This window comes from Gossypium hirsutum, chromosome D09 (genome assembly GCF_007990345.1).
Source record: "Gossypium hirsutum isolate 1008001.06 chromosome D09, Gossypium_hirsutum_v2.1, whole genome shotgun sequence".
NCBI lineage: Eukaryota > Viridiplantae > Streptophyta > Magnoliopsida > Malvales > Malvaceae > Gossypium > Gossypium hirsutum.
Genome location: NC_053445.1, coordinates 35,049,635 through 35,064,525, shown reverse-complemented (window position 1 = coordinate 35,064,525; position 14,891 = coordinate 35,049,635).

The window sequence follows — 14,891 nt, the reverse complement described above, 5'->3', positions numbered from 1 at the left end:
TGCTAGAGATCTAAAACAGGGGAGTTGTGTAACGCCCCAAAACTGGCCCAGAAGTTTTGGCCAAATTTCGGAGGTAACATTGATCATCGAAGTGATCGTAGAAAAGTTTTAGTTTAACAAACTGAAAAACATTGCAGTATTTAAGTTACGTAAAATTCTCAGTTATAAAATCCTGATATTTCAAAAAAAAATACAGTCCCAATGACACTTACGTGCGTAAAACACAAAATTTCGTACCACAGTTTTCAAAATAGTACTTACAATTCAAGGTGTTTAATTATAAACTCAGAAATTATTAAAATACTATTAAAGCCTGTTTTTAACCGTGATTGTCCGAGACCTCTACATACCGAATCCAACATCAAAATTCAAAAATGTACCTGCAAGGGAAAATACTAAGGGATGAGTTACATGAGCTCCGTGTGAGATCAAAACATATCTAACAACGGAATTACAGATCAGAAACCAAACAGTAGTTCGATACAGAAAAGTGATTACAAAGATACGCAGAAACAGAAAGCAAACTCAGAACCAACGTCCCAAAAATACGCAACAGACAAAGCACACCAAATCACACACAGAATACTCAACAGATAAACCTATCAACAGGTTGATACAATAATACTTATCATCACAATCCAAAATGTCACTACGCTAACACCTCAATACGCGTAGAATCAATCACCAATGTTATGATGAACAGACAGATTACAGACAAGTAGCTCACATCCAGATGCTTATGACTGCAGTCAAGTGTTAAAAACTCATCCATCCAGCCAAAACACCTCTTCGTCCCTTGATCACACCCCAAAAGAGTTGTTTAAGCTCATCCAACCAAACACACCACATAGGACCTCGAAAGGCCCATCCAGCCCTACACACCATGTATGTGGACTAAGCCACTCAGATAATAATACACAGCAAGGCTGGCGTATATACAGTACAGTGCATTGCGATAAATCGCTGCACAGACATGTTACAGTTTAAACTGATAGATCAGATAATAGTATGCAATAAAGCTACGTACATACGATACAGTGTGGTAAACCGCTATACTGATAAGTTACAATTAAACTGCCAGATCAGATAATAGTACACAGCAAAGCTGACATACAAGTGGTACAGTGCGGTAAACCGCTATACCGATAAGTTATAGTTAAACTGCCAGATCATATAATAGTACGCAGCAAAGCTGACATACAAGTGGTACAGTGAGGTAAACCACTGTAACGATAAGTCGCAGTTAAACTGCCAGATCAAATCAGAATAAGTCTTCCTTCTCTTCACAATCAACCCAAAAATTACTAGTGCATGTATGCTTACAACCTCACGGAAACAATGAACACATCGACAGACAGTCAGATAGAATCAGGTATGTACACACTCAGCTAACCGAGTTCAGAATCAGATATCTTGCACAACAGTCACAAATAACACATAAGCCAAAGCCCAGATCAGAGTCTTAACTACCCCCACTAAAGCCTAGTCAAGGGTCGAAACACACGGACATATTTTCAGATAAAAAACATACACAGAACTAAAATTTGTGGCTTAGGGCCACACGGTCGTATTCTCTGGCTGTGTGGAAAAGCCTAGGTCATGTGGGGGGGTCAACACACCCATGTAGGAGGAGGCACACGCCCATGTAAGCCAAGGACATGGCCGTGTGAACAGGCCATGTAACTCTCTGTCCATATGTGCTAAGATAGAGTACAGGGTAGACACGGTCGTGTGAAGGTCTCATACGCCGATGTGCCCACTAGACACGGCCATGTCTCCAAAACACACGCCTGTGTAGGATCCCTAGATCCCCAAATTAGCCACACGACCATGTGGCATCAAATTACTAAAACCCTAATTCCCAAGCACACATGCCCGTATGCCTAGGGGACATGACCATGTGAAATAGACTAATTTCCCCAAATCAACCACACGGTCGTGTGGCACCCAAATTATGCCAGAAACCCTAAATTCCAATTGCGCATGGCCATATGAACCGCCCGTGTGGCCACTCGTGTGGTCACGAAACCACACTGAAATTGACTGAAAGTCTCGTTTTCCTATCATTAAAACAACCCCTAATCAAAGTATTTTAGAACCTATCCATAACCTACCCACTTTCAGATAATTACAAATAGCACAAACCTTAAATGCTCAATTAATCGGACACACCCAAAAAGATCGACTAGTTTTCAAGCAAACCCGTACCAAATTACATTGAATTGAATTTAAAAAAATCATAAAAGAAAATAAGAAGTTTCAAATCCCACACCTGATTTGCAATCAAGACGCTTAGAAACCAATTGACACACATTGACGACCTCGATACGAACCTGACGCTTTTCGAAACCAAAAACAAAATCGTTCTCTTCTTTTTCTTTTCAAAAGACACAAGAAAAGACAAAAAGAAAACAGTGATACTCCCTAAAGCTCGTTATAATTGGATGCACTTACGGTTGCAAGATTTTAAGACTATAAGTGACTACAATTCAAAACATTTCAAAATTAGTTCTCAACTAAAATTATGTGGAGAAAACATAACTGATGAGGACTTGTTAGAGAAAACATTTTCAACCTTTCATACTACTAATGTGCTCCTACAGAAGTAATTCCATGAAAAAGGTTTTAAAATGTATTCTGAATTGATTTCATGCCTTTTGGTGGCTAAACAAAATAATGAGCTGTTGATGAAAAATCATGTAATTCGTCCCACTAGTTCAGCACCATTCCTTGAAGTGAATGTAGCAGTACACAATAATTATAAAAATAGAAAATATAGAGGTCGCGGTCATGGTCGTGGACGTAGTGGGGGACGTGGTCGAGGACGTACTAGTAATTGTTATCATAGTGGTCATAACAATGATACTTCTAACTGTCAGAAAAAGAATAACAATGAAAGACAAGAAAGAAGTGGTCAAAATAATCCTTCAAAGATTGTTAAGAATATATGCTACTGATGTGGTATAAAAGGGAATTGGTTACGTACCTATCGTACATCTGAGCATTTAGTGAAACTTTATCAAGCATCCATTAAAAAAAAGGGAAAATATATGGAGACAAATTTTATATCCCAAAATGATGAAATGGAGGCAAAAGATGAAGATATTCATTATAATACTAAAACTGACTATGGCTACGAGGGTGATAAATTTAATGACCTTAATAATATAACTCACCTAGATGTGGCAGATTTCTTTGAGAATCATTAGAAAAATTGATGTTATTTTGACATTTTTATGTTGTTTTAAGTATGTTTTATTTTCTTGCATAAAGAATAAATTATACATTTAATAAATATTTGCAAAATTTCTCATTTTATATTTTGCTTGTTTTTATGAAAAATATGAATATTCAACAAAATTTCGATGGGCCCAAAATCAATGGAGACATGTGTCTTACAGATAGTGCTACAACAAATACGATATTCAAAGATAGAAAATATTTTTCTCATTTGACAATGAGTAATGCCCATGTTAATACAATATCGAGTAGTTCAAAACTTATTGAAGGCTCTGGAAGAGCTATTATATTATTACCTAAAGGTACAAAATTTATCATTGATGGTGCTTTATATTCCACTAGGTCTAAAAGAAATTTATTGAGTTTTAAATATATTCATCTTAATTGATATCATATTGAGACTATGAATGAGAAAAATATTGAATATCTATATATTAAAAATGTTGAATGTGAAAAGAAATATGTTTTGGAAAGGCTACCTGCTTTTTCATCAAGTTTATATTATATACATATTAATGCAATTGAGTCACATGTTACTACAAACCAGAAGTTTGTAGAACCACATACTTTTGCTATTTGGCATGACCGATTAGGCCATCTCGGATCTATTATGATGCAAAGAATCATCGAAAATTCAATTGGACACCCATTAACGAACCAAAAGATTCTTAAATTCAAGGATTTATCTTGTATTGCTTGTTCTCAAGGAAAATTGATTATTAGACCATCACCAGTTAAAGTTGGGATTGAATCTCTCGTATTTATAGAACATATTCAAGGTGATATATGTGGGCTCATTCATCTACCATGTGGACCATTCAAATATTTTATGGTATTAATAGATGCATATAGTAGGTGGTCACATGTGTGTTTATTATCGACTCGTAACCTGGTGTTTGCGAGACTACTTGATCAAATAATTCGATTAAGAGCACAATTTCTAGATTATGCAATCAAAACTATTCGTCTTGATAATGCTGGTGAATTTACATCCCAAGCTTTTAATGACTATTTTATGTCAATTGGGATAAAATTTGAACATTCTGTAGCTCATGTTCACACACTAAACGGTTTAGCTAAATCCTTTTTCAAACTCCTCTAACTAATAGCTCAACCATTTCTTATGAGAACAAAACTCCCTGTTACAGCTTGGGGATATGCTATTTTGCATGCAGCAACACTTGTGCGCTTAAGGCCAACAAGTTATAATAAGTACTCTCCATTACAATTGACTTTTGGTTAAGACCCAAATATTTCCCATCTTAGAATTTTTGGATGTGCATTATATGTTCCAATTGCTCCACCACAACACACAAATATGGATCTTCAAAGGAGGTCGGGAATATATGTTGGTTATGAATCTCCTTCTATAATTAAATATTTTGAACCATTAACTAGAGATTTATTTACTGCACGATTTATTGATTGTCATTTGATGAAACAACATTCCCAACATTAGGGGGAGAGAAAATACAACTGGTAAAAGAAATTACATGGAATGGATCATCATTATCTTAATTAGATCCTCGCACAAGTTAATGTGAATAAGAAGTTCAAAGGATCATACATTTACAAAACATTGCCAATCAACAGCCAGATTCATTTATTGACCTAAAGAGAATTACAAAATCTCACGTACCAGCTAAAAAGCTCTAATACGAATTTATATCCCAATAGGGCAAATTGTTAGTGCAAAAGAAAGTAATCCACGCCTGAAGCGTGGAAGGCCAATCGGTTCCAAAGATAAAAATCATCATAAAAGGAAAGGAACAATTATTCAAGATGGTAATATTGTGGAGGCAAGTGCCCAAGAAGAAGCTAAAGATATAACTAATCAAAAAACCCAGAAGGGGTTCAGGTACCTGAAAATGGTGATAATGAAGAAATCTCAATAAGTTATGTTATTTCAGGAAAAAGATGGAACCGAAAAAATATAGTTGTCGACAACAATTTTGCTTATAAATGTTGCTATTGAAATAGCAAAAGAAAATGAGGATCCTGAGCTAAATCTATTGAGCAATGTAAAAATAGAAAAGATTAGCCAAAATGGAAAGACACAATACAAGTATAATTAAATTCACTTTCTAAACATGAGGTTTTTGGACCTATAGTCCAAACACCTAAATATGTAAAGACGATAGGATATAAATGGATATTTGTGCGAAAACGAAATGAGAAAAATGAAGTCGTAACATATAAAGCACGACTTGTAGTGTAACACCCCAAATCCGGCCTAGACATTATGACCAGATCTGGAGAAGTCACTAAGAAGGATTTTGAAAACGGAATCATTACGATAAGTCATTCCAACTTAACAACTCATATTCTCTTATTTTTGTTTGTCAAAAGCATTGTTTAGTTATTTCATTTGCCAAAACATGATTTACAGTGAGAGTTTAATTAAACCAATTTATTTTGGAAATCCATCTTGTATCTTCAGAAAAACTTTTGTCTACGTAAAACCATCGTTTTCTTAAAACATTTTGACAAACCATGCAATTTAACCAGCAAACGAAACCAAAACCAAGTTAAAAACCATACACTCCAGAGAGTCCTAGAAATTACAAACTCTCAAATAAATCTGAAAATTTAAATAAAAACCATAAATTACTAAGAATAAACAGTTCTCAGTCCTGTGGTCACTGCTAAGTCTCTGTCGCACCGATCCGTCTAATCTCGTGGATTACCTGAATAGAACAGACAAACAGATGTGAGTTTTCGTAAACTCAATGTGTAACTCAACAGAATTAGACATGCAACTTACACAGATATTACATACACAGTCAGATTCAGTTTCAGATTCGGACCTAAGTCCTTTATAGATGCAGATACAGATATACATAACATATATACAGAATCCTATCCCCATCCTCTACACACCAACTCCTACCATTCCATCAAACCATGTGGGGTTAAAAACATCCACCCATCCCTACACACCACATTGTGTCATTATGACACATATCAGATAATATGCAGCCATGCTGTCAAAATATAGACGAAGGTCGCCATATGGAACACTTCATCCACATATACAAACCCACCCCAGTCACAAATACAAATATACAAGTATAGTAATCCTATGCATAACATGCTCATATACAAGTGTCATATATATACATATAATTAACAGAATAATCAGTCATGCATTACAGTGTCTAACTCAGAACAGAATATCAGATCACATAATTTTAAGGTTTGGTTAGTCATTACCGATCCTACAGTAGGTCCACAGTCAATTGGAATGACCCGTGCGACCCTAGGGAAAATTTTAGAAATATAGGCACACATGCCCGTGTGGGCCCACACGCCTAGGTTGGTCTTGCCCGTGTAGCCCACACGACCTGGCCCAAAACCCACACGTCTGTATGGTCCATACGGCCACACTCACACCATCACACGGTCGTGTCTGGCACACGACTATGCCCTCGTCAACAACACGACCGTGTCTCGCACACAGCCAACCACAAGGGTGACCACACGCCCCTATGACATCGATAATTTGCACTTTTGGCTTTCGCTGAAACTCATTTTTCACTTGTAAGGGGTACACACCTGCTTCGATTTTGATGCGAGAACACACTCGAAATCACCAGAACCTAAAATCAACAAACCAAACACCAAATTCGATCTTAACTCATAATTAATCCGAAACCACGAAACCAAAAAAAGTTTGATTCAACCATTCGTCACTTACCCCAACACCCTAAACGATTTCAGCTACAAATTCGCAAGAGGAGAGCCCTGTTTTTCACGATTCACTGCTGCCAAAACAGAAAGTAAGGCTCCAACCGGTAATTTGGAAAAACGAAACTACAGGAATACTAAAACCCCACTTATCGAACAATGAAAAGAAAATAGAACAACAAGATTCAAAGATTCGTTGACAGATTGAAACAAAGTATAAGGAAGAACCAAAATAGTTGAGGAACAAAATAACAGAGAAAAGCAAATGAAAATTGACGTCAGTTTACCTGGAAAGAGAGAGGAAATTTAAAATAAAAATAAAAATTAAAAGATATCAAAATCCCTTAAATTCCTCCCACTAACCCACTATCAACAACTAACTCAGAATTCTAACTCCACCGAAACTCTCTCATACAACTGAGTAAAAAAATAACATCCACGCTCGTGTAGGGATTCGAACACAATACCTCTAACACTCTAACTCCCTTACCACTCAAACCAACAGGCTTATTCTAATATGGATTAACAAACAATTTTATACAAGTCTACCCAACAAGGGTAAGGCTTGGATTTAAAAAATAACAAAATTTGGCAACAACGAGACTTGAACCCAAGACCTCACACACACACCCAAAACACTTAACCATTAAAGCAGATACACATTTGTGTTAGATACTTACATAAATAGAAATAAATTATTTAGAGCGTTACATGTAGCATAAGGATTTTCACAAAGGCCCGGCATTAATTATGAAGAGACATATTCTCCTGTGGTGGATGCAATCATGTTTAGATACCTTATTAGTCTGGCAGTACGTGAAAAACTTGACATGCGTCTAATGGATGTTATAGTCTATTTGTATGGTACATTTGATAGTGAAATTTATTTGAAAATCCCAGAAGGATTTAAAATCCCTGAAGGATATAGAGTTTCCCGAAAAAATTACTCAATAAGATTAAAGAAAAGTTTATATGGATTAAAACAATCTAGACGTTTGTGGTACAATCGTCTTAGTGAATATTTATTAAAAAAAGGTTATAAAATAGATTCGATTTGCCCATGTGTTTTTACAAAAAGGTATGGACCAAACTTTGTGATAATTGCTATTTATGTTAATGATCTAGATATTATTGGAACACCTGAAAAGCTTCAAAATGCAGTAAATTATTTAAAGAAAGAATTTGAGATGAAAGATCTTAGAAAAAAAAAGTTTTGTCTTGGCCTACAGATCGAGCATTTAAAAGATGGAATTCATGTCCATCAGTCAACTTATACGAAAAAAATCTTAAAGAAATTTTATATGGATAAAGCACATCCATTGAGTACCCCGATGGTTGTACGATTGTTAGATGTGAATAAAGATCAATTTCTTCCTTGCGAGAATGATGAAGAGTTTCTTGGTCCTGAAGTACCATATCTAAGTGTCATAGGAGCATTGATGTATATTGCAAACAACACAATACTTGATATAGCTTTTGCTGTAAACTTGTTAGCAATATTTAGTTCTTTTCCAACACGTAGACATTGGAATGGAATTAAACATGTATTTAGATATCTCAGAGGGACCATTGATATGTGGTTATTTTATTCAAATGATTCAAAATCCCTATTAGTTGATTATGCTAATGTTGGATATTTATCGAATCTACATAAAGGTCGATCTCAAACGGGATATTTATTTATATGTAGAGGTACTGCCATATCATGGCGTTCGACAAAGCAGACATTAGTTGCTGCCTCTTCAAATCATGCTGAAATAATTGCAATGCATGAAGTAAGCCGAAAGTGTGTTTGGCTAAGGTTATTAACCCATCATATCCAGAAGATATGTAATTTGCCTTTACAGGAAAATATGTCAACTATCTTATATGAAGATAATGCAGCATGTATAGCTCAATTAAAGGGTGGTTGTATCAAAGGTGATAGAACAAAAAATATTTCACCAAAATTATTCTTCACTCATGATCTTGAGAAGAAATGTGACATAGAAGTTCAACAAATTCGTTCTAGTGATAATTTAACAGATCTTTTTACCAAGGCATTATCAACTTCAACATTTGAAAGACTACAAAACAAGATTGGAATGCGTCGACTCAAAGATATAATGTGATGTTGCCATTAGGGGGAGTCTAAAATACATTGTACTATTTTCCTTTAACTAAGGTTTTGTCCCAATGGGTTTTCCTGATAAAGGTTTTTAATGAGGCAACTTGCAATAGGAGATTGTGTACTATTTTTCCTTCATTAGGTTTTTATCCCACATGATTTTTCCTAATAAAGGTTTTAATGAAGCACATTTTTATTTAAAAAACATCCAAGAGGGAGTGTTGTAAATATATATATTAAAGTAATGAGATAAAACTCTTTACTTCATTTATAATCAGGAGATGAAAAAAATAGAGTAATTAAGAAAACTTAATTCACATTTATTCATTGAATGTAATACATTTATTAATTGAATGTAAATGAGCTTATAAATAGCACCTTGTAAGTGAAAATTAAACAATGAAAATTCTCCCATATTTTTCATCCACTTTTTACTTATTATTATTGTTTTATTAAATTTTCTATAACAATAAGAGGTATTTTACTAAATTTATACTTTTTTTTGCCAAAGTATGTTAATTATACTTAGATCTTTTAAATAAGCCTTTTTTTTTACATTTGCACTTGATTAAATTGAAGGTAAAAAAATCTCTCGAATGTCTCTCAAGTCTAATATTAAATAAATCAGTTTAATGTAAAAAAATAATTTTTATATATTTTAAAAGTGAATAATTGACGATAGTTAACTATAATATTTATGTTTTCCTTTAATTTTACATTATGTCTATTATATTATAATAAATTTAGTTCTTAACGATTATATAATTAATTTATTTAATAATATTTTTAAAAATTTTAACAAATTTAGTCTTAAATATTTATATATTATTTTTATTGAAAAAAACGAAATCAAAGTGAATAAAAAGAGAATTTATTATTGTAATGATTAATCATTTGTTTAGATATTCCAAAAAGAACTTTATATAAATTTTGAATCTAGAATGTTGTTGTAATGGCCAATTTTTTGGCCCAAGCAAAAATAAAATCCACATAACCAAAATTCAAGTCCATTTACAATGTTAAACAGCCCAAAAAGCAAAACAGGTCCAATTTCCACATTGAAAGGCCCAAACCCAAAACTAAATAACCCAAATAATACAAAAACCCTAAAGCCCACCTAGCCCAACACACAAAACATTTCAGCAACCCTAGGTCCCCCCTTCTGTTTGTTTTGCACCGCAACCATGAAGCAGCCCCATACCTCCACTACAGCGGCCCCATACCCCCACTACAGCAGTCCCATACCTCCACAGCCCTCGTACGCCACGCCCATACCCCATACGCATGCCAACAGACTCTGTACCTACAAGAAGGAAACAAAACAACGGCAGCAACAGAGGAGTAGCCAATAGAAGAAACAAAATTTTTGTACTTTTCTTTGGAACATTCGGCTATAAAGCCATGTAATAGCCGTTGTAAGTTTTTTACGGGCAATAAGAGAAAACAGACACAATACCTGCATACTGAATAGCAAAAAGAAATCAAAAAAGTCATTCAAAGGTGATTTCATATTTTTTCTTTATTTTCGATCTACTTGTGATTTTTTTTAGCATGGAAAACGAAAGGCGTGTTTGAAACAACACCGATGAAAGCCCACATGTCTCGAAAATATGGAGATTCAGGCTAGGGTTGTTTTTATTATTATTTTCATCAGATTTTGCTTTGTTTTTTGGTAGAATAGCACAACATTTTAAGATTTTTTCTTTAAAAAAAAGAGAAAAAATGGAGAAGGAGTGTGTTTACCCGATCTCCGTGGGCGTGTCCTCCGTTGACAAGGTCTGGTCGCCATTGACGCACAGTCAGCCATCAAATAAATGATGGTTTAGGCGGCTGCATGTTGAATCAAACCCTACGGGAAGGGGTTAAAGCTTCTATTTAAAAAAAAGAGAATGAAAGGTTGTTGGGTTTTGAAAAGGAAATAAATGGGAATTAAAGCTTAGCAACAGATTTGGAAATGATGGAGTTTAAAAGAGGGGACCCACGCGTGTTGACCCAATCCAAAAGATTGGATCCGCGTTCTTTTGTTTCAAATGGGCTAATGGCGCATTTGGTCCTTCTCTTTCGCGTCAATTTTCAATTGACTTCTATTTGTACTTTGTATATTTTTTAAATGTTCCCTAATATTTGTAAGTTCTTACACTTTAGCCCATGTCTCAACGCAGTGTTTTGAGATCAGGGATAATTTCAGTCTTGGTCCCTATAAATTCACGCGTGTTATACGTGGGTCCTTATTTTATTATTAGTAATTTATTTTATTTGTAAATTATCCTTTTTTATTTTACTTTGATTTTAATTAGGTAATTTATTTAGATTCATTTTATAGTTTTTTTTATTCGGGCTTATTTACTTGCATATTTTGAGTTTAGTAATTATTTTTTAATTTTTTTTTATTTTTATCATATCATTGATGTCTTTTGTAATGCTTGTATTAATTATTTGTATCATTTGCTTACTCGTTTATTTTAATTTAGGTAATTGTATTTTCATATTTTTAGATACTATTTTATGTAAACGTTTTTATACATATATCATCTTACGCACGCATTCTTAATATTATTATTACGTGTATACATTCATTATTTTCATTTCGTGTTCAATTCCATTATACCTTCATCTTTTCTAATATTATTGTCACCTCGATTATCTGTTTCAATATATTCCTAGCTCTTTCATTTATTGATTTTTATTTCATATTATTTTACTTTGCATTATGTCGAAAATATTCTTATTCATGATTTAAATCAATAATCAAGGTAATATACCGATTTAACATTAAGTCATCGAGTTCAACGCTATGTTGGGTGAACGTCAATTGACTCAAGTTAAAGCGATATACCCTTAAAAAAAATGAAATAAACTAAAATTTCTCGTTCTTTTAATCGGATCACGACTAAATTTTACATTGAACCGTATTTTTGAAATCAAGACAACCTGTGTTTATGAGATACCAATTTTTGGGCGTCGCGAGGGTGCTAATACCTTCCTCACGCGTAACCGACTCCCGAACCCTAATTTTTCTCTGGCTTTTAACGTAGACCTAAATTCAGCCTTCCTTTTATTTTAAAAAATGAATCTAATAGGTGTCCGATCACACCTAGGAAAAAGGATCGGTGGCAACTCCCTCTTTATTTTAAAATCAAACTTCAGTTTCCAAACTTTTTCACTAGAGTGCGACAATTAGCGACCCCGAAACCAATTTTTACGTCGCTACAGCTGGCGACTCCACTGGGGACAGCCTTGTTGAGAGTCGTGTCCGGAATTAAACACATTTTGTCAAAATTTTCAAATTTCCTTGTTCAAAGTAAATATTTGGTCATGATCCGAAAATCTCGTTTTCAAAATTCATGCATTTGTATCGTGCTGTAAATATTTCTTCTAACTTCCTTATTTGGTTGTTTTTCAGTGTTTCAATTTTTATGGTTTTAATTTTGGTTTAGTTTCTTTAAGTGAAACGTAAAGGTTTATGAGTTGTTCCCCACACACCGTGTACTTGCATTTTCGCATAACATGAGCTCTCTACCCGGGCTCCGTCCGTTTAAGTGAAAGTAAACGCTACGCCTTCGTGAGTTAACTCGTCCCTCCGCACAGGCTAGTGAATACTTTTGGGTTACATATGACTTATGCTTTCGTGAGTTAACTTGTCCCTCCGCATAGGCATAAGTAAATGTAACCCCTCGAATTGAACTCGTGAGCCTGTGATAGGCTATGACCGAGGCTCCGTGTTAATCTTAGCAGATGATAGTACGGGCAATTCGAGTACCTATCTAGAACCAAAACCGCATATAATGAACCATACGAGCCACCTAACTAGAGCCATGCCGAACCTCTATCCGCTTATAGTCACCAAAATAAGTACACGGGGAAAATGCCTTTTGCCTTTCATTTACACTATTTATGCAAAATAATTGGATTGAGTAGTTTAATTTGTTTTTCAAATTATATTTGTTGTGTTTACTAACCAAGTTTGTTTGTTTTTATTTTTATTTTCATCATGCATCATAGGCATCATATTAGGAAGGTGTTGATTAAAAGTTGGTTGCCAAAAAACGGGTTTCTGATGGAGGTGTCAATTACACAAATAACCGAGAAGAATGCCGTGGTTCGGGACTGGTCTCTAAAAATTCAGAGAGAAAAGGGGGATAGTCTAGTGGAAGGGTGTGTCGCCAATTTGCCCGACCATATAACTGTAAATGTTCGCCAAAATAACTTTGAGGATTTGGTTCGAATTTGGAATCAGTGGGATTCAGACACTAAAGACATTTTCACTGAGAGGTATGGAGATATAGCTCACCTGATCACCATCCGTGTAGACGAACAGTTGATTCAAGCCATGATTCGGTTCTGGGACCCAGCTTATCAGTGTTTCACCTTCAATCAAGAAGACATGACTCCAACCATAGAAGAGTATGCTGCTTTACTCCGCATCGACAATGTACAATTCGGCAAAATATATGTGAAGGAGCCTAAGCCGATGACCTTCAAGAAAAAGTTAGTGAGACTGATAGACATGACTGATGTATGGGCCGAAAAATAGATAAAGAAGAAGAATGAAACCATTTGCATTCCATGGTCCTCCCTACGAGATTTGGCTCTGAACCATCCCAACATGCTGAAAAGGGTAAATCTATTCGCTTTGGCCATTTACGGTTTGGTCATTTTCCCAAAAGTTCTCGGACATCTCGAAGTTGCAGTAGTTGATTTCTTCGAAAGGTTAAAACAAGGAATCAACCCTGTCCCGACCATCATAGCCGAGACCTTCAGGTCCCTGAGTAGTTGTCGAAGAAAAGGGGAGGGACGATTTATCGGATGCGCGCAATTGCTCAATGTTTGGATTTTGAGTCACTTCTGGAAGGTAGAGCGCACTCCGTTTCATATGTTTTCTAAAACATTCTCCCCGCTAGAAGCTTACCTCAATAAAGAATGGCCGAAGGAAGTCACCGAGCAACATTAGGTATCAGTTTTTTAGAATCTTCGCGCCGAGAATATAACATGGAGAGCACCCTGGATCCATCCTTCAGTTCTGCTATACAAATGTGAAAGCCAAGATTGGGTACCTTTACTCGGGTTATGGGGAGGAGTTGGATATGCTCCGCTATTAGTCCAAAGGCAATTTTCTTCGCGACAATTCCTCCCCGCAACTGGAGGATTAGCACAGTTCGAGTTCGCTTTCGCAGGTGAAGGATATATGAAGAGAGTCCGAGACACTGCAAAGTATTGGAAGGAAATTCATTTCATGGAATTAGCTTTGTATGTTGATACCCTTACCCAAGATTACGACATATGGAGGAAGCAACGGGTAAATAGTCAGCAAATCTCATCAACAAACTACACCATCCAGAATCCTTTCTCGGAGGAAACGCCGTCTGAGCTAGAAATGGCAAGACAAGAATTCGAACGAGAAAAGGCCAAGATGTCTCGGGACCTTAGTGCCTTCAAGAAGAAAACTATCAACTGAAGATTGAAGTTCAGGTTGAAAGGTCTAGGACTGAAAAAGTACAAAGAGAAGTCGAGATTGTGAGAAACGACTTAAGGGACCTTCATTTGGAAAACAAGAAATTAAGAAACACTATAAAGAATAGCAGGTTGGGCAAGTCGACAGCAAAATGGAAGGAAGAAATTAGCAATATCAAGGGAGGAATGGAGTTTTGAAAGGGAAAAACAAAGAAAGAGAAGGAAAAGGCTACGCGCGCTGTGATAGAATTAAGAAGGAAGAACGTCGAATATGAAATAGTGACTGCAAAATTGGCGAATAGTCAGTCTGAACATCAAGAATTAAAAAGGAAAACACGAGATCTAGAAAATATGCTGCAATCTCGTCAACAACAATTAGATAACCTCTTGAAGGCTCTTGAAGAAA